Genomic DNA, 19,533 nt, shown 5'->3' on the forward strand with positions numbered 1-19,533 from the left:
GGGCCAACGCGCTTCCCCCGCCCGGCCTCGGTAGTTCCAGAGAGGGCGGGACAAAGGTCGTTCTTCCGCTTTTAATTGCTTGTGGTTGCTAGGGGCGCTCGGAACGGTAGGTGTGTGGTGAGAGTTCACGTTTTAGAGACGTTGTGAAGCCATCCCAAGATTGGCAACTGGGGAACTTGTATGGAGAGTCGGTCTGTCTGAACCCTGGTTTGATAGGTCCCTCGCCGACTCCCGCAATCCCCGCCAGAGCACGTTGGTCCCAGTCTCTCTTCGCTCTTCACCTGCCCGGCCTTTGGCGGGACTCCTCGCTTTTCCGGCTCCGGCGCGGACTTCCTCCAGGTGCTGTGTGACGGCTTCCAGGACTCGACCTGGGAGGTGATGAGGTGCGCTCCGGTGCGTCTGAGCGGGCGCCGGGGGCGAGTCCAGTCGCTTCAGCACTCCCCTCTCATGGCTCGTTTGTTGAGAAAAGTTGGTGAGTTCTAGTCGGTAGGAAAGTCTTCAAGTTTCCGCACGGTCAAGGTAATTTTACTAGCATTTCCTTCCATTTCTCCCCGCTGCCCCCAGTACAGGCTTTCGACCTGGTGACCCAGAGCTCTGGATGTGGGATTCAAATTGTTCACTGTTTTTCTGTTATTCATGAATTAGCTGAAGGTGCCGTCTTTTTTGTGCTTCATGCTTCCATTCCCTAAGCATAGGAGAGCAACTTCACAGCTTCATAGAAAGACTGTAAATGAATTATGTGTTCAAGAAAGATAACCAGTTAGGGAGTCATTTAGTGGGCAGTGTATGACTGAAAGGGAAACGCAAGGGTTCCGATTCTGGTTAAGGATATACCACTGGTCAAGGCCTTAACCTCTCCAGGCCTGTCTCTCTCAAGTTAAGTTCATAACTTAGCCTTAGATTAGGTTTGTAAATGACCAAGGCAATTCAGTGGTAGGGGAAATGTAGAAATAAGCCTTTTGGGTATTGACATCTGTTTTGCCCAACATTTATTTCTTTCCCTCGTAAATTCGACAGGAATTTCGTTTTGTGGTCCCTAGCCAATAAGAAGTTTGGCACCAGTAAAACTGAGGAGAAATTCCAAGTGGCAATCCTCAGGGACCTTTTAGATTTCTGAGAAAGGAATGGTATCCTTTAGTTTCTGGTCAGCTTAATGTGCCCTTTCTATTAAAAAATTTTAGTTAATTTCAGTATGCCCTCTCTTTTGAAGTTCTCTTGAAATTAATATATAGTAACTACCTATATACCTACATAAATATTACCTATGTACCTATATAGGTACTTGAGCATAATAGTATTTCCTGAACACCCAGGGATGCAAGGTGCTCTGCAGCCCTTACTCATATCAGATGTGGTGGTGAATGTCTCACAAGATTATTTGAATGTAGACTCCTCTGGGTAAATGTGTTTGTGCCTTATATATCATAAGTGAAAGGGAGCCACAGGTAGCTCTCATTGTGGATAAGAAGGGAAATCTTGGTTTCTCCCAAGAAAGTGGACCATTATGGAATAAAAATCCAGCACCTACGGACTTCCCCGGTGGCGCAGTGGTTAAGAATCCGCCTGCCAACGCAGGGGACGCAGGTTTGATCCCTGGTCCGGGAAGATCCCAGAAGATGCCGCAGAGCAACTAAACCCGTGCGCCACAACTACTGAGCCTGAGCTCTAGAGCCCACAAGCCATAACTAGTGAACCTGCACACCACAACTACTGAAGCCCGCATGCCTTTGAGCCCTTGCACTGCAACTACTGAGTCCATGTGCTGCAACTACTGAAGGCTGCACGCCTGGAGCCTGTGCTCCACAACGAGAGAAGCCACCGCAATGAGAAGCCCATGAACTGCAACGAAGAGTAGCCCCCGCTTGCCACAAGTAGAGAAAGCCTGCGTGCAGCAACAAAGACCCAATGCAGAAAAAATATAAATTAAAAAAAAAATCCAGCACCTAGTATAGTTTCTTGCCTATAATCAATTCCATTCAATAAATGCTTCATTAAAAGTTGAACCAGCTGTCCCTCTGAAAAAATGAGCCACAGAAGACAGAAAGGAAAGGAATGGAGTAAAGCATGAGAGAATGAGCTAGATTCAGAAACTGAGAAAGGTGTATAAACATCTCGGAGAGCTAGGCACATGGCTCCTGGAGCAAAATAAAGTGTGGCAGAATGGTCAGGGTGGACTGGAGACACTACTGGAGAAACCAGTAAGAACTGATCCCCAAACTGAATTCTTTATGTTCCTGTAACTGTCTAACTTATAAATGACTGAACATGGCTAATGTGCTTCATTGCTGTAATGTTTGGGTCTCTGATGGGCAGTTTTGGCTGGAGAACCCATCATCCTAGCTTGAACTTTCTTCAAATTGTGCTGTGGTCTGAGACCCTGCCTACTCTCAATCCTTTCTTTTCCCTCTCCTTCATAGGTGTCAGGCCTGAGTCACAGTTTGCAGACTCTCCCACCTTCCCTTGCTCCCTTCCCTTTTATCTTTCACAGATAGTTCCCCTAAAAATATCTTGCATGTTGTTATGAATTGTGTCCTTCCCAAAATCCATATGTTGAATCCCTAAACCCACAATACTGCAGAATGTGAGTGCATTTGGAGATGAGTCCTTTAAAGATGTGATTAAGTTAAAATGAAGGTGTTAGGTAGGGTGAACCCTAATCCAGTTTGGCTGATTGCTTATAAGAAGAGGAAATTTGGACACGTAAGGAGACACCAGGGGCATGTTTGCAGAGGAAGGGCCATGTGAGGACACTGTGAGAAGGTGGCCATCTGCAAGCCAAGGACAGAGGCCTCAGAAGAAACCAAACCTGTTGACACCTTGATCTTGGACCTCTAGCCTCCAGAAATAAAGGAGAAATAAATTTCTATTGTTTAAGCCACCCAGTCTGTGGTATTTTGTTATGGCAGCCCTGGCTAATACACATGTCAAATCCCACCTTGGCAACTGCCTCTCAGAGGGCCCTAACTAGCACAAGTGGTACCAGGAGAGGTCCAAGAAAACATAATAAGTTGAAGTTTCAGGACTGGCACACTCATTACCTCATAAGCAAAGATGATGCTATCCTGAGCAGTTTAGGGGCATGGGTAGCTCCTAGCACAAGGTGGTGACCCAGTTGCTAAAGATTTAATCAGTAGTGACCTGGGAAAACATCCCAGTGGAGGAGAAAGCCCTTGCAGATAGAATTTCAGGCATGTGAAATATATGAGTGGGAACATGCCTACAAGGACAGTGGAGTTGGCTGGTTACTGCTAAGTTGTATTGACACTCTGAAAAGGAATAAGGAGAAAGCAAGGGTTCTCCCTGGGTTAATGCCTAAGTGTGAGAGACAGAAAACCTCTTTAGTAGCTTACAAAGAGGCTTTTATGTCCTATAGTGGAAGAGCTGACACAGTTAAGCCACAGACTCAGGTCGTGATAGAGGCAACAGAGTTCCAGAGACATTTAAATGTGCAACCAAAGCAGGTCAGGGCCCTGGTTGCAAAAACCTGAAACCCTGAAACAAGGGATAGGACTTCTGGATGGACATCTGTAAGGATGTTAGTTCTGCAAACCCACATGAACTTACAAAGTTTGCAGAGGTGGTTCACCTCTTCGTATTATTCTCTGCATGCTGAAAGACACTGCAGAGCCACTGCCCCATGAGGCAACATTGAAGTTGCCCCTACTTCCTGTCCTGGCTGCCAGGCCAGTAACTAGAGTTAAATCCTAACAAAACCCAGCTGAGGGACTTCCCTGGTGGCACAGTGGTTGAGAGTCCGCCTGCTGATGCAGGGGCCATGGGTTCATGCCCCGGTCCGGGAAGATCCCACATGCTGTGGAGCGGCTAGGCCTGTGAGCCGTGGCCGCTGAGCCTGCATGTCTGGATCCTGTGCTCTGCAGCAGGAGAGGCTACAACAGTGAGAGGCCTGCTAATGCAGGGGACGTGGGTTTGAGCCTTCGTCCGGGAAGATCCCACATGCCGCGGAGCAACTAAGCCCGTGCACCACAACTACTGAGCCTGTACTCTAGAGCCCGCGACCCACAACTACTGAGCCTATGTGCCACAACTACTGAGGCCAGTGCGCCTAGAGCCCATGCTCCACAACAAGAGAAGCCACCGCAATGAGAAACCTGTGCACTGCAAGGAAGAGTAGCCCCTGCTCGCCACAACTAGAGAAAGCCTGTACGCAGCAGCAAAGACCCAACGTAGCCAAAAATAAATAAATAAATTTATATTTAAAAAAAAAACCCAGCTGAGAACATACTGGGCCTGATAACGGAGGAAAGAGATTAAATACAAAGAGCTGTAAGAATTAGCTCGCATATATAGACAGAAGCCAGGGGAGTACCCTGCAATTGAAATTTGAGTTTGCTTGATCAAAGTGGCTGGAATATAAGACTAAACAATCAGGAATTCATTGAATTGGGAGCACTTTCTTGAGGCACAGGATTTAACACCCTGGCAAGAACTCTTGGGGATGAAAAAAACTCACTGCCGGGAGGCTTTTAGAAACCTAGAGAAAGTGACGGCCAATGCTGAGTAAAGTAGAAATGCCCCAGTTGCCCTGGCATATGATACAATAATGAAAAAAAAGACAGGAAAGTGGGCATGCAGGAAAAGGTTTGTGAAGCCAGAAGACCCATCAGAAGATTATGTTCAACAGGAAGGCCCAGAAAACACACCATTCACTGAGGCCATCAGAAATCTGGTGAGGGGCAAGAGCATCACCAAGAAGTTCTCTGCTGCCTGGGCTGACAGTAGAAACAGTCACAGAGCTGGGGCTCATTAATAACTATGGGAATGATATTCCCCTTCCCCCAGGTAAGAGAGACCAGATGGTGGCACTTAGTCACCAGAAGCCAGGAGGCTACAATTATGACAAAGACCAACAACATCTGACAAGAGTGGCAACCAAGGGGGCCTGACCCACAGCGAACTGTGGAGATGGATATAGAACTTGGCATCTCTAGGGGCAAAGTTAACATCTACAACCAAAAAAAGGCCAAAATGGAGAAGCAAGAGCCTGAGTATGGTTCCCCCCCCACTGCACCAAAAGTCATTATCCCTTGTTCAGTGTCTGGATTTGAGCCACTCTTCAGATCTGAAACCCATTGACTTAAGAGGTGGCAGATCCTGCAGCACTGCAGCAAGTATACATGTAATGATTCCTCAGTCCTTCCCCAAAGAGACCTGTGGCCATTTACTTTGGTGACTGTACACACTGGGGAAGAGGAATAACCAGAAAATTTACTCAGAGTCTGAGTTGACATCAGTACCCTGAGACCCAAAGCATTGTCGTGGCCCCTGTTAGAGTGGGGGCTTATGGGGGCCTTGTAGTAAATGGGGTCCTGGCTAAAGTCCAGCTTACAGTGGGTCCATTGTGTCTATGCACCCACCCGATGGTGATTTCTCCAGTTCCTGTGTGTGTAATTGGAATTGATATATTTGGCGGTTGGAGTGATACCTACCTACATTAAATCCTTGACCTGTGTGAAGTAAGAGCTATCGTAGTGGGGAAGGCCAAGTGGAAACACTCACCCCTTGTCAACATAGTGAATTAAAAAAACAAATATCACATACCAGGGGCATAATGGAAATTAGTGCCACCATTAAAGACCTAAAGAATGTGGGTGGAGGGAGGATGGTCCCTATCATGTCTCCACTTAATTAGCCAGTCTGGCCCTTGCAGATGGATCCTGGAGAATGACTGTAGACTACTGCAGGCTTCAGTAGTTGACCCATTACATAAATAATATTATGCTTGTCAGACAAGCACAAGAAAGAGGTGGCTAGTATGCTGGAGGTATTGGTAAGACCAGTGCTCCAGAGAGTAGAAAAATGCTACAAAGATTCAAGGACTTGCCACTTTGGTGAATTTTTAAGGGTCCACTGGTTAGAGGTGTGCTAGTAGTATATCCTTCCAAGTAAAAAACAAATTGTTGCATCTTGCATCCCCTACCACAAAGGAGAATTCACAGGGCTTGGTAGTTCTCTATGTTCTGGAGAAATACATTCCATACCTGGGAATACTGCTCCAGCCCATATACCAGGTAGTATTGAAGATTTCCAGCTTTGTGGCCCAGAACAGGAGAAGGGCTCTTCAGAAGGTCCAGGCTCCTGTACAAGCATCTCTGCCACTTGGCCATATATTCCAGTAGACTCTTTTGTATTAGAGGTGTCAAGAATGGGAAAAGATGCATTTTGGAGCTTGTGATAGTTAATTTTATGTCAACTTGACTGGGACATGGAGTACCCAAATAATATGGTCAAACATTTTCTGGGTGTGTTGGGGTGGGGGTTGTTTCTGGATGAGATTAACGTTGGACTGGTAGAATGAGTAAAGCAGATTGCCCTCCCTAATGTGGGTGGGCCTCATTCAATCAATTGAAGACCTGAATAGAACAAAAAAGCTGAGTAAAAGGGAATTCCTCCTGCCTGACTGCATAGCTAGGACGTTGGTCTTTTCTAGCCTTCAGACTTGGACCAAAACATCAGCTCTTCTTGGATCTTGAGCCTGCCAACTTTCAGACTGGAACTTATACCATCGGTGTCCTGGTTCTCAGGCTTTTGAACTCAGACTGGAACTAAACATTGGTTCTCCTAAGTCATCAGCTTGTGGACTGCAGATCTTGGGACTTCTCAGCCTCTCTAATCATGTGAGCCAATTCCTTATAATAAATCTACATCTATATCTATATCTAACTCCTATTGGTTCTGTTTCTCTGGAGAACCCTGACTAATAGAGATACTATCAGTGGAGTGCAGCTGTAAAAAATAACTAAAAATATGGAAGCAGCTTTGGAACCGGGTAATGGGTAGAGGCTGGAATAATTTTAAGTTACATGCTAGAAATATGGACATTATGGGCAAATCTAGTGAAATCTCAAACGGAAATGAGGAATATGTTATTGGAAACTGGAGGAAAGGCGATCCCTGTTATAAAATGGTAAAGAACTTGGCTGAACCGTGTCCTAGTGTTTTGTGGAAGGTAGAATTTGAGTGATAAAATTGGATGTTTAGCTGAGGAGATTTCTAAGCAAAGTATTGAAGGAGGGGCTTGGTTTCACCTGATTGCTAGCAGTAAAATGTGAAAGGAGAGAGATGAATTAAAGAAAGAATTGTTAAGCAAAGAGGAACCAGAACTTGATGATTTGGAAGATTCTCAGCCTATCCATATTGCAAAAAATGAGAAAGCATGTTCAAATACCAATGGTGTGATGAGATTATCACTTGATAAGGAGTTTACAGGATTACATGAGCAGAAGCACTGCCAGTTTGAACTGAAGGGGACAGAGATGGGGAAAAATGAAGGACGGCTGTTAGATTTATTGAATTGGACAGGACAGAGTGATAGATGATCACCAGGGCCACTGCCTCAGTTTTGACAGGCAGGCGGCTTCTGCCTGAAGCCTTGGGAGTGGGACTACCCAGCAAAGCCTTGGGGGTGATGCTGCCACCCCACTGGACCTGGATGGCTGAGCACTGAGCCAGAGGATTATTCTCAAACCTTAAAGATCTAATGGAATTTTCTTGCTAAATTTTGAACTTGCTTAGGACGCATCCCCCCTTCCTTCTTTCCTGTTTCTCCCTTTTAGAATGGGAATGTCTATCCTGTGCCTCTCCCACCACTGTATTTTGGAAGCACATAACTTGTCTGATTTTACAGATTCACAGCTGGAGAGGAATTTTGCCTCAGGATGAATCATACCTTGAGTCTCACTATATCTGATTTAGATGATATTTAGATGAGACTTTAGAGTTGATACTGGAGTGAGTTAAGACTTTGGAGGCTATTGGGATGGAATAAATGTGTTTTGCATTTAAGAATGACATGAATTTTAGGGGCCAGGGGTGGAATGTTATGGACTGAATTTGTCCCCCTGCCCAATTCTTATGTTGAAGCCCTAACCCCCAATGTGATGGTGAAGAAGAGATACCAGAGAGCACTTTCCGCCCACCCCGTGAGGACAGAGTGAGAATGAGAAGGTGGCTGTCTCCAAATCAGGAAAAGGGATTGCCAGAGCCTGAACATGCTGGCACCCTGATCTCAGACTTCCAGCCTCTAGAACTGTGAAAAAATGAGTGTCTGTTGTTTAAGCCACCAAGTCTATGGTATTTCGTTATAACAGCCCAAACTGACTTAAGACAGAACTTATGGTAAGCCTCAGTGGAAAAATCACAATGCAGTCACTGGAACTTGAGCAAGGCCATGCCATCTGCAGCAGAGAATTATATACGTTTTAAGAAACAGCTACTAATGTGATACTAGGCCTTGGAAGAAACCGAACACTTAACCGTGGGACTCCAAGTAGTCATGTGTCCAAAACTGCCTGTTACGGCCTTGGTTCTTTTGGTGTTCAGATGGACCCAGCAGCATTTATTGTAAGATGGAAATGGTGCATCTGAGATGGAGCTCAAGCACAACTAAGGTACTTGTAAGCTGCATGACCAGGTAGTCCAGACCCCCATGTCACCCACCACAACTGCACCAATACCGTGACCAGCTGAAGGAGGGGTAAAGCCTGAGTTTGGTTTATGGGTGAGTCAGCTTAAGATGTGGATGTAAGCCAAAGTTAGATAGTGGCCGCATTATAGTCACATACTTGAGAAGCTTTGAAAAATAGTGGAGAGGAAAAATCTTCCTAATGGGTAGAGTTAGAAACATTGTCCCTGGTCATCTGGTTTGTGTATAAGGAGAAACAGACTGAAGTAAGAATATATATAGATTCTTGGGCATGTGTCAATGGCCTGGCCCGCTGGTAAGGGGCCGGGAAGAAAAAAGACTGGAAGACCAAAGACAAGAAGGTCTAGGGTAGAGTCTTGTGGGTGAATATACATGAGTGGGCATGAAGTGTGAAGATTTTTGTATCATATTTTGCACCCACTAGGGAAGAGGTACTAAACAATTAAGTAGAGAAAATAACTCACGTAGTTGTCATTACCAGCCTTAATCATTGGCTACCTTGGAACCAGCCTGATGGGCACTGTTGTGGGTTATATTGTATCCCCCCCCAAATTCATACGTTAAAGTTCTAATCCCCAATACCTCAAAATGTGACATTTGGAAGTAGGGTTCTTGCTGTTGTAGTTAGTTAAAATGACATCATACTGGAGTAGGATGGGCCCCTAATTCAATGTGACTGGTATCCTTATAAACAGAAGGCCATATGAAGACAGAAATATGCAGAGGGAATGCCATGTGAAGATAAAAACAGAGATTAGGGTGATGCAGGAGAAGCCAAGGAACACCAAAGAAGCTAGGGGAGAAGCATGGAACAGATTTTCCCTCACAGCCCTCAGAAGGAACCAAGCCTACTGACACCTTGGTCTCAGACTTCTAGCTTCCAGAATTGTGAGACAATAAATTTCTGTTGTTTAAATCACCAAATTTGTGGTACTTTGTTAACGCAGCCCTAAGAAACTAATACAGACACATAAATGGTGTGGCCTCAGTGGTAGAGATAGAAGCTATATATGGGCCCAGAAAGTATGGACTCCAACTTTTTAAGGCTGATCTAGCTACTAATGCCTAAATGTCCAACATGTCAGCAATAGAGACCAATGCTGAGCCCCCAAAATGGAGCTATTACTCATGGAGACAGTTGGCTACTTGGTGACAAGTTGACTACTTTGAGTCCCTTCCATTCTGCGGGGGCCAGTGCTTCATTCTCACAGTGATAGATAGCTATTCTGGATATGGGTTTTCCTTTCCACCAACAGATCCTCAGCCAACATTACTGAATTGGGATTTGTGGAGTGTCTGATCCACAGGCACAGAATCCTGCATAACATAGCATCCAACCAGGGCAACTGCTTCATGGTAAAAGAAGTGCGAGAGTGGACCCATGACCTAGTACCGCACCAGCCAGAAAAAGCTGACCTGATAAAGAGCTGGAATGGCTTTCTAAAGTCTCAAGTGAAATGCCATTCATTTCACTTATTCATTATTCCAGCCTCCCACATGCTGCAGAGGCAACTCTGAAAAAACAAGATGCTATCATTCAGGATATGTTATACACATTAAATCCCAGGCCTTTATGAACCCAATAGGAAAAGTACATGGGTCCACTAACCAAGGAGTGGATGCAGGAATAGCTCCATTTACCTTTACTACCAATGACCCACTAGAGGATTTTGTGCTTCCTGTACCCACAAACCTGGGATATATAGGGCTGGAGGTACTGGTCCCCAACGGGATTGCACTCCTGTTAAGGGACACAGCAAAGGTCCCATTGAACTGTAAGCTATGACTGCTGCTGGGGCACTTTGGACTCATTATTCCAGGGACCAGTAGGTGAAAAGAGAAGTCACCATCATGACAAGGATAACTGACCCTGATCAGTAGGAGAAGGTATCACGGCTTTTTACAGAATCCATGTGATCCACTTGGGCATCTCCTGATACTCCCTTGCCCCACTGTAACTGTGAACACATGCAGCAACTCTGGACTAAGAAGGGTGTGGTTACTAGGAGCTCAGTCCCCTCAAGAATAAGGGTTTGGATTATACCACCACATAAGCCACCAAGACCTGCTAAGATGAAAACTGAGGGTGAGGGGAATTTAGAGTGGATAGTGGAAAAGGGAGAGAATGAGTATCAACTGTGGCCTCCAGACCAATTTCTATAGTTCATTCCACTAACCTTCCTCTTTCAAGTTTCTCATCAGGAAGAGAGGCCCATGGAAACCATGGAAGAGCTTCTCCTCAAACCAACAAGAAGTGTATAGATCAGTGGGTCAAAGGAGTGGACTGTGGTGTTTCTGAAAATGTGCCACTGGATTTCCTGCTGTGCATAGCATAGTTAACTGATGAACCCAGATACTGATCTGGATCCACCAGTGTGTTCACATCTGAGGCCACATTTCCCACAACCTACTCCTACCTAACTACTGAGCATGGTGGAGTAATAATGCAGGTTCATTCCTTCCAGACTTGGGACTCCTCTAATGGGACACTTTGGCTTGAGAACTACTGTTGGGATTCAGAGCTCAGAGGGAAATTGAGAGAAAGGAAATTTTTGCAAAGACAGTTTAAAAAGAAAATAAAGGGACTTCCCCGGTGGTGCAGTGGTTAAAAATCTGCCTGCCAATGCAGGGGACACGGGTTCGAGCCCTGGCCTGGGAAGATCCCACATAATGCAGAGCAGCTAAGCCTGTGTGCCACAACTGCTGAGCCTGCGCTGTAGAGCCCGTGAGCCACAACTACTGAGCCCGCGAGCCACAACTACTGAGCCCATGAGCCACAACTACTGAAGCCCGTGCGCCTAGAGCCTGTGCTCCACAACAAGAGAAGCCACTGCAATGAGAAGCCCATGCACTGCAACGAAGAGTAGCCCCCGCTCACCACAACTAGAGAAAGCCTGCGTGTAGCAGCGAAGACCCAACACAGCCAAAAATAAATTAATAAATTAATTTTTAAAAAAGAAAATAAATATAAAATCAGAAATTGATAAAAATAGAAAGCAAAAAAATGAGAAAACAAGAGCAAAACTTATTAATCTCCAAAAAGACAAAAAATTAATCACCTCCTAGCAAGGCTAATCAAGGAAAAGTTTAAGAGAACACATTACTAATATCAGCAATAAAATAGGGGCATCACCACAAGTCCTATAGCTATTAAAAATATAAGAGGATACAACTTTATACCAATAAATTTGGCAATTCAGATGAAGTGGAAAATTTTATTGAAAAATAAAGCTTATCAACACTGAAACAATAACAAACAGGAAATTCTATATTTTGTATTTTAAAGGAATTGAACTAATCATTTAAAACCTCTCTACAAAGAAAACTCCAGATAGCATCACTGATGAATTCCTTCCAACATGTATATTTCTTTCAGAAAGGCATAAAAGGCATATTCACACTTCCTGATGCTTATATATCACACAGTCTATTTGTGGATTAACTTCCCCCTGCTCCATGTCTCATTCATTTAGCACCTACTATGCATTATGTTAAGAGTTGTAGAAACGAAGATGGATAAAGCTTTTGGCAGAGGGAGCCTTCAGGTTGGTGGAAGAAGCAGATATATAACGTAAATGCAATGAAATAAGTGCTAATGAAGATTTTTGTAAAGTACTATGAGAGATGGGTGTGAATCCAGGGAAGGAAAGGCTTTAACAGGCATGAAAAGTGAAACAATATGCCATGTGCTGTTGTCAAAAAAAATTGATACCTCAGGATTATTCCTTGGCTTCTGCTTTTCATTCTTCCTAATTTCATCCACTCTCATATTTGTCCCTTTCATATATAATTTAATCATTACAAAATTTGTATCTCTAGCCTCTACCCTCTCTTGAGCTCCAGGCCTAAATATTCAAATATCCAGACAACTCACCTACTCAAGGACTTTGCTTCCACACTTATTCTCCTCTCTCTCCTGCATCACCAGTCCTCCCTCCCTTCTTGAAGAAACCCTCCCTTGATGGCATATGTCTCTTCGGCTACTACACTACTTTTCTGCTCCCCTTTATATAGAGAATCTTCTCACTTTCTTTCTACTGCATCTTAACCTTTTATGATACTTAAAAACTTTTTTTAATAAATTTATTTCTTATTGGCTGTGTTAGGTATTCGTTGCTGCGCGTGGGCTTTCTCTAGTTGCAGCGAGCAGGGGCCACTCCTCGTTGCAGTGCGCAGGCCTCTCACTGCAGTGGCTTCTCTCGCTGCAGAGCACAGGCTCCAGGCATGTGGGCTTCAGTAGTTGCAGCACGTGGGCTCAGTAGTTGTGGCTCACGGTCTCCAGAGCACAGGCTCAGCAGTTGTGATGCACGGGCTTAGCCGCTCCGCAGCATGTGGGATCCTCCCAGACCAGGGATTGAATCCTTGTCCGCTGCATTGGCAGGTGGACTCTCAACCACTGCACCACCAGGGAAGCCTGATACTTAAAAACTTTTATGAGTCTTTTATCCCTGCTACTCTTCTAAGACTACCTTTACCTGGCTTCTACCCTCTTGATCACTACTACTGTAGTCCAAACCACCATCATCTCTCACCTAGACTTATCAAGGTCACCAATAACCTTTGTGTTGCCAAATCCAATTCTCAACTTACTTGACCTAACAGCAGCATTTAAGCAGTTGATCATTTCCTCTTTCTTGAAAGACTATCTTTACCTGGCTTCTACCCTCTACTGATTTTCTTCTCACTTCACTGGACACTTCTCAGTCTCTTTGTTGGATCTTCTTTCTCTTCTCAACCCTTAAGTATTAGAGTATTCTAGTGTTCCATCCTTGGACTTCTACTCAGTTTTAGCTTACACTCATCTTAGAAAATCTTAACCAATTCCATCATCTTAAATGTCACCTATAAGCCAATAAATCCAAAAATGTATATCTATAGATTTAACCTCTCCCCTGAACTCCAGACTCATATCTCCAATAACTATTCTACTTGGAAGTCTAACAGTATTCCAAACTAAACATGTCTAAAATCAAACTCTTGAGTCCCTGTTTATCAAACCTAATTCCCTTCAGTCTTCTCCATCTCAGTAACTGGCTCTGTGATTCAGCCTGTTGCTCAGGCCAGAAATATTGGGGTCATTGTTGACTGCTCTCTTTTTCTACTACCCTCATTCAATCCATCATCACATTGCATCAGCTCTGCCTTCAAAATATATCCCAGGGCTTCCCTGGTGGCGCAATGGTTAAGAATCTGCCTGCCAATTCAGGGGACGTGGGTTCAAACCCTAGTCCGGGAAGATCCCACATGCTGTGGAGGAACTAAGTCCGAGTGCCACAACTACGGAGCCTGCGCTCTAGAGCCCGTGAGCCACAACTACTGAGCCCGTGTGCCACAACTCCTGAAGCCATCATGCCTAGAGGCCATGCTCCACAACAAGAGAAGCCACTGCAATGAGGAGCCTGTGCACCTCAACGAAGAGTAGCGCCTGCTCACCACAACTAGAGAAAGCCCACATGCAGCAATGAAGACCCAACACAGCCATAAATAAATAAATACATTTATAAAAATATATATATATATCCCAAGTCTGATCAGTTCTCACTAACTTGATCACTACTACTCTAGTCCAAACCGCCATCATCTCTTACATAGATCCCTTCCTTGTAACTGGCTACCCAGCTTCCACACTTCCCCCATGATAGTCTTTTGGGAGTGATCCTTTTACAGTATAAGTTAGGATATGGTACTCCCCTATTCAAAAATCCTCCAACGATTCACATCACACTTAAAATAAAACCCAAGGTTTTTTCCATGATCTACGAGGTCTTTTGCTATATTCTGACATTATCTTCTCCCATTCTCCCCTTCCTTTTTTTTGTGCTTCAGTCACACTAGTCTCATTGTTATTCCTCAAATATATGACAAGCACATTCCCATCTCTGGACATTTGCACTTGCTGTTCACTCTGCCTAAAATACTCTTTCTCCAGATATTCACATGGCTCATTTCTCTGTTCAAATGTCACCCCCTCACAGGGACTACTTCATCTAAAATAACTCCTTCATTTGCTGGGATTTTACTCTGCTCTATTTTCTTTCATAGCTTGTAACATTAAAGGGATTATATCATGTATGCATTTGGGTTTTTTTAATTATTTTTTTTTATTTTTTAACGTCTTTACTGAAGCATAATTGCTTTACAATGGTGTGTTAGTTTCTGCTTTGTAACAAAGTGAATCAGCTATACATATACATATATCCCCATATCCCCTCCCTCTTATGTCTCCCTCCCACCCACCCTATCCCACCCCTCTAGGTGGTCACAAAGCACCAGGCTGGTCTCCCTGTGCTATGTGGCTGCTTCCCACTAGCTATCTATTTTATGTTTGGTAGTGTATATATGTCCATGCCGCTCTCTCACTTTGTCCCAGCTTACCCTTCCCCCTCCCCGTGTCCTCAAGTCCATTCTCTAGTAGGTCTGTGTCTTTATTCCCACCCTGCCCCTAGGTTCTTCATGACCTTTTTTTTTTAGATTCCATATATATGTGTTAAAATACGGTATTTGTTTTTCTCTTTCTGACTTACTTCACTCTGTATGACAGATTCTAAGTCCATCCACCTCACTACAAATAACTCAATTTTGTTTCTTTTTATGGCTGAGTAATATTCCATTGTATATATGTGCCACATCTTCTTTATCCATTCATCTGTCGATGGATAGTTAGGTTGCTTCCATGTCCTGGCTATTGTAAATAGAGCTAATGAACATTTTGGTACATGACTCTTTTTGAATTATGGTTTTCTCAGGGTATATGCCCAATAGTGGGATTGCTGGGTCATATGGTAGTTCTATTTGTAGTTTTTTAAGGAACCTCCATACTGTCCTCCATAGTGGCTGTACCAATTCACATTCCCACCAGCAGTGCAAGAGGGTTCCCTTTTCTCCTCACCCTCTCCAGCATTTATTGTTTGTAGATTTCTTGATGATGGCCATTCTAACTGATGTGAGATGATATCTTATTGTAGTTTTGATTTGCATTTCTCTAATGATTAATGATGTTGAGCATTCTTTCATGTGTTTGTTGGCAATCTGTATTCCTTCTTTGGAGAAATGTCTATTTAGGTCTTCTGCCCATTTTTGGATTGGGTTGTTTGGTTTTTTGATATTGAGCTGCATGAGCTGCTTGTAAATTTTGGACATTAATCCTTTGTCAGTTGCTTTGCATTTGTTTATTGGATATATTATCTGCCTTCCACACTAGAATGCAAGCTCTATAAGGGCAAGGATTCATGTTTTGTTCAGTCACCAAGTCCTATCAATTCTACCCCTTAGAAATATCTTCATTCCATCTTCTTCTCCATTATCACTACCTTCGCCTTAATTCAGTTGCCATCACCACTTGCTAGGACTATTATAGTATTCTCCTACTTGACTTTCTGCCTTCACCTTCTTTTGATGTCTTTCTCTCCCATTACTTACCAGTTTGATAGCACTGTAGTTGATATGTATTCATGTCTCTCCTACGTAGAATCCTTTGTAGGGGACACCCTCTTTGCCTACTGGATAAAATTCAAGCCCCTCAACACAGCATCCAAGTCACCTCCTGCAACCTCCTCACCTTTACCAGCAGCACCAAACTGCTTATATCTCCTCATGTCCTTGCCTGTGTCCTTGGGACATACTGGTTCTTCTACTTAAATGTCCTTTCCTGACTCTCAGAGATAGATAAATATTTCTTCCTTTGGCCATATTTCTATTGCATTTATTATACTGTGGTGGAATTTTTTTCTTTTTTTGCTTACATGTAGGTCTCTTATTAATCTATGAGCTCTTAAGGGAAGAGAGTTGTGTTTTATTCAGGCCACAGCTTCTGTCACACAATAAGGGGTAGATGAAGATTGGAGTAGGGCATGGAGAACGTTCACAGTAGAAGGGACTGTGTGTGTAAATACTCTGAGGCATGAGGGGGCTTGGCATCTTCAGAAAAGAGAGAAGGGCTGTGTGACTGACCCAGTGAATAAAGGGGAGAGCGGCAGGAGGCAAGCTAGAAAGACTGTGGGAACCAGATCACGCAAGGCCCTTGTCGAACATGCAAAAGATCTTGAACATCATCCTATGAAGCCTCTAAAAGATTTTAAGGAGAATAAAGGTAAAATTTGCACTTAAAAAAAAAACCCTCATGAAGCTTGCTATGTAAAGAATGGATTGAATGAGTACAAGAACAAATAGAGAGAGACCTGTTGGACACTAGTGCAGTCATCCAGGTGAAAAGGGATGATGCATTGGCCTGGGTTGGCAGCAGTGGGGATAGTGAAAAGTAAACAGATTCAAGATATATCTTGGAGGTAAAATGAACAGGACTTGATAGCACAAAAGGGGGTGAGGAAGATAGATGGCACAACTGAATGGCTGATGGTATCATTTGCTGAAATGCAGATTTGTCCTAGGAAGTTCAAAGGAGCAATAGCTAAGTTTTGAGAAGTTGAGTTTGAGATGCCCGAGTATGAGACATATAAAGGGATATGCTGAAAAGGCGGCTGAATATGGAGGTATGAATTTCAGAAGAGAGGTCTGAGCTGGAAGAATAGCTAGGAGTCATGAGCACACAGACTGTGTCTAAAGCCATAAGAGTTGATACGAGAGCCAAGGAGACGTGGTAGCATGAAAACAGAAGAGGATTATGGATGATGCAGAGTTGAGAAGAAATTCATTGGATTGGAGATAATGAGAACAGGAAGCTAAGAGGCCACATGGACTTTATAATTGCCCAGGGGAGTGGCAGAAGTTGAGGGGACAGGAAGGCCATGAGCCAGGTGCTTGCAGATCTTCAGAGAATGAGAAAAGTGGCCAAGAGTTTGGAAGATCATTGCATTCAGAAGGGAGAAAAGATGAATGGATAGATGACATGAACCTGAAAAAGGCACATTTTGCAAGAGGGAGAGGGAATAGTGAGGAGAAACAACCTAAATTTCCCCTTAATTGTATTCTCTGTTTCAGATAATGAGGATCTTCAAGAATGTCTTCGAACTGCAGGTTAAATAGGCTCAAAGAAATCCCACCCCTATTGTTCCAGACTAAGCCCATTCCCCTGGGGCTTAATCAAGGCAGAGAAGCTGCCAGAGCGAGGAGGCCAAACCTGTGGGAAGGTGGCATGGAATAAGAATGGCAACTAAGAAGCTGTACTAAGAGTTCAGGTGAGAGCAGGTGAGAGATTGAATGAATGCAGAGGCAGAGGGGACAGCAGGGAGAGAGAGCTTGAGGAAACATCTCTAACATAGCTGGAGACTGAGTTCAATCATGTGACCAATGATCCAATCAGTCATGCCTTCCCAGTGAAATCCCAATAAAATGTCTTGATGCTGAGGTTCAGAGGAGTCCCTGGTTGGTGAACACGGGTGTGCTGGGAAGGTGACATGTCCTGGCTCCCCAGGGAGAAGATATGGGAGCTCCATGTTGAAGACCCTCCCAGACCTCACCCTATGTGTCCCTTCATTTGGCTGGCCCTGGTTGTGTCCTTTAAATAAAACTGTAATTGTTAAGTGCAGTGCTTTTCTGAGTCATTTAGTTCTGTGATTTATTCTTGTGAATTATTGAACCTGATGGGATAATGGGAACCCTTGAATTTCTGCCAGTTGGTCAGAAGTGTGGGTGACCTGGGGACTCTCAAAGTGTGGATGGCATCTGAAGTAAGGGCAGTCTTGCTGAGGACCGTGCCCTTAAACCTGCGTAGTCTTACACTACCTCCAGGTGGTTAGCATCAGAATTGTATTCAGTTGGGGTTTGTGTTAGAGTAACAGGTAACAAACAGAGAATTCTACTCAAACTGACTTTAAAAAGTGAAGGGAATTTATTGGTGCACATTACCAAAAACGTCCACAAGTAACATGGCTTCAAGCATGGCTTGACCCAGCAACTCAAATAATGTGACCAGGACCTAGTTTTTCTCTCCTAGTTTTTCCTGAGACTGGCGTCATCCTCAGCAAACTCTCCCTTCCTGGTGCAGGATGGCTGCCAATAGTTCCTGAAGCTATGTGCATGTGGATTTACATCCAATTAAGAGAGAGATTTTTATTCATTCAAATAGATGTTCAAGAATTGAGTATAACTGGCCAAAATTGGGTCATATTCCCATCCTTGAATGAATTATTATGACCAGAAATAGTGCCATAAGTCAATCAGAACCTACTTCTAAAACCAGAGGTGGGATTTATCTTACTTAAACCATTTGGCCATAAATGGCTTGCCTTATACAAAATCTGGGTACTACTGTTGGAAAAATGGGGAAATAAATACTATGGAAGCAATCAGTAATGGAACCGTGTTCAGTTGATATTTATTTAATTGACATCTCATTTTGAAAATTAGCTGCATTCTGGAAAACAATCCCAGATTCCTTTAGTTCTTAAATTCTACACTTAAGGGTTGTTCTGTCTGTACTCCAGGTGGCTTAGATACCCTGTGAGGTTCTCTTTACAACCTAATGATTTGCTGGTACAATCCCAAATGAGAGAAATACAGCTTGTCAGATTATGGTACAATTCATCTTCTCCAGAGATCATTTATGTGACAACTTAATTATTCAGAGAATAAAACCCTAAGAGGTGCCCACACTTAAAGAGCTGACAGAAGATGATTCTGCAGAAGAACATCTCCATGCCCTCAGTTCTGAAAAATCACTTGAAACTACTGAAAGAGATGTCACAAAGTTTACATACCAGAGTTCATGGACTTTATTTATGGGCAACATTCTTCGATCCTCTCTTAGAGTCAATTTGCCATGATTCTAGGTGCAGTTCTAACAGGTTTGTTATCTGATGTAATGATCATCTTTGTTTTTGCTTGTTCACTGTTCTTTATTTAGGCAAAAGCACCCTGATTTTCCGTTGGGGAAACTAGTTCTCTCTAACTTTCAGTTTTGTGGTTTTGATAGGACTGATACTACCCACAAGGTCGAAGAATGAGTACAAGGATCTGGCCAGTCCCTTGGCCACACCGTGACTGATTCTGAAATGGGAATGTGGCCCAACCTGGGCTATTGAGAGCCCTACCCAGAACTTCGCCTGCAACTCTTATGGGGTTGCTAGGTTGTTACGATGTTAAGACCAGACATGTTGTTGGGCTATCAAGGGGGAGAATCCAGCTGGAAAATG

At 43.7% G+C, this 19,533-nt stretch overlaps 1 long non-coding RNA gene across 1 annotated transcript; it reads left to right on the forward strand.

Moving 5' to 3' along the window:
• The first annotated feature begins 51 nt into the window (after positions 1 to 51).
• On the forward strand, positions 52 to 17,927 carry LOC137219084 (uncharacterized). Its single transcript, XR_010940968.1, has 3 exons — positions 52 to 519; positions 6,449 to 6,635; positions 17,381 to 17,927. It is a non-coding gene; the product is annotated as an uncharacterized lncRNA (long non-coding RNA).
• The last annotated feature ends 1,606 nt before the right edge of the window (positions 17,928 to 19,533 follow it).

This window comes from Pseudorca crassidens, chromosome 2, assembly GCF_039906515.1.
Source record: "Pseudorca crassidens isolate mPseCra1 chromosome 2, mPseCra1.hap1, whole genome shotgun sequence".
Lineage (NCBI taxonomy): Eukaryota > Metazoa > Chordata > Mammalia > Artiodactyla > Delphinidae > Pseudorca > Pseudorca crassidens.